Genomic DNA, 1,551 nt, shown 5'->3' with positions numbered 1-1,551 from the left:
CGGAGGGTATGGGTACATGTTAATCTTTTTGAACTAGAACAAACTTTTATAGAGTTAACCCAGAGGCGTAACTTGAAGCTCCCGGGCCCCGATGCAAAACTTGCAACAGGGCCACCAACTATAATGCTTTACTCATAGTACTGGGTTCCCTATATGGAGAAGAGAAGGCTCCTGGGCCCGGGTGCAACCGCATCCCTTGCATCCTCTATAGTTACGCCCCTGAGTTAACAATTTGCAATCCAATTTTGGATTCAGGGTTTCCTAGGGGGCTTTCTCTTTCTGCGATTATACAATGGCGCCATCTGCTTGCTAGAGCCAGTACTGCGGTATGGAACATGCTGAAGAGGCCCCCTAACAACAGAGCGGCCAGTAATATACAGTAAGAATACCCTGCCGGACGTCTTCCTACATTGGAGCTGTACAGCCTTCAATCAGAGTGTCTTCAGATGTCAGACAGTGGATTGGAAAGGGTCAAAGCTCAAACACTGTAGGGTTGCAAAATTAAACTAAGTACTGTAGATGTTTCCTTGTACAATAGATGCTCCTATTACAGGGAGGCAGAATCATGATTATCTATAATTATCTTTGACATCCAGAAAGCTGACGAGATTTCGGTGTCTCTCCTGTGACCGTCCCGTGGATATGGCGGTGCCCGGCTCGTAAGTCTTTTTGTGTTTTTATGTATTTATTTTTCATAATTCACATAAATTACACTAAAAGGCGATTTTATTATTTATTTTATTGAATTTCATCCATTGTTTTTCTTTGTCAGGGAAATATTAACCATCCCAAAGTTTCCTGGGCTTCCAGCACATTATTCCAACCAGCCATACTCTGTGTTTGAACTCAATCAAGTCCGTGAGCAGAGCCGCAGGTGGGTGAGGCAGACTATGACATGGTCTGGCTTTAAACTCAGTTTCATCTTTGGCACCGCAGGACTTCACAGCCATTCTGTCCTTCCTGGTTGCTGCTGACCAGGACATGTGACTGCTGCAGCCAATCAATAACCACAGCAGTGACCTTCTATAACCAGTGATTGGCTGCAACAGTCACATGACCTGGTCAGGAACAATCAAGAAGGACAGAGTGTCTGGGCAGCAATTTTATGTCATGGGAAACCCCTTTAAGCATTACATGGCATGGGAGATGTTTTTTCCAACTGCTTTTCCAAATGAACGACTTGACATAAAATGATCTAAGAGAGCAGTGACCCACAAACTGGCTCTCTCAACTGTTTGGCAACTACAATTCCTAGCATGTGGCTGCCAGGACATGTTAGGATTTGTAGTTTTGCAACACCTGGAGAGCCATAGGTTTAAAGGGGTTTTGCAAGATTAAGATATCAATGATCTATCTTCAGGATCGGTTGGGTCTTGCTGCTTAAAATCCCTGCCAATCAACTGTGTAGAACCTTGTATCAATCCCATTCACTTAAATGGGACTGAGCTGTGTTAAAGCCATGAGACCAGTGAACATTACATCACATACCTGAGAAGAGGCTACAGCCTCTTCAAACAGCTGATCGTTAGGAGTCCCAAGCGGTAGACCCTC

This window comes from Eleutherodactylus coqui, chromosome 13 (assembly GCF_035609145.1).
Source record: "Eleutherodactylus coqui strain aEleCoq1 chromosome 13, aEleCoq1.hap1, whole genome shotgun sequence".
NCBI classification, from domain to species: Eukaryota; Metazoa; Chordata; class Amphibia; order Anura; family Eleutherodactylidae; genus Eleutherodactylus; species Eleutherodactylus coqui.
This window is presented reverse-complemented; position numbering follows the sequence as displayed.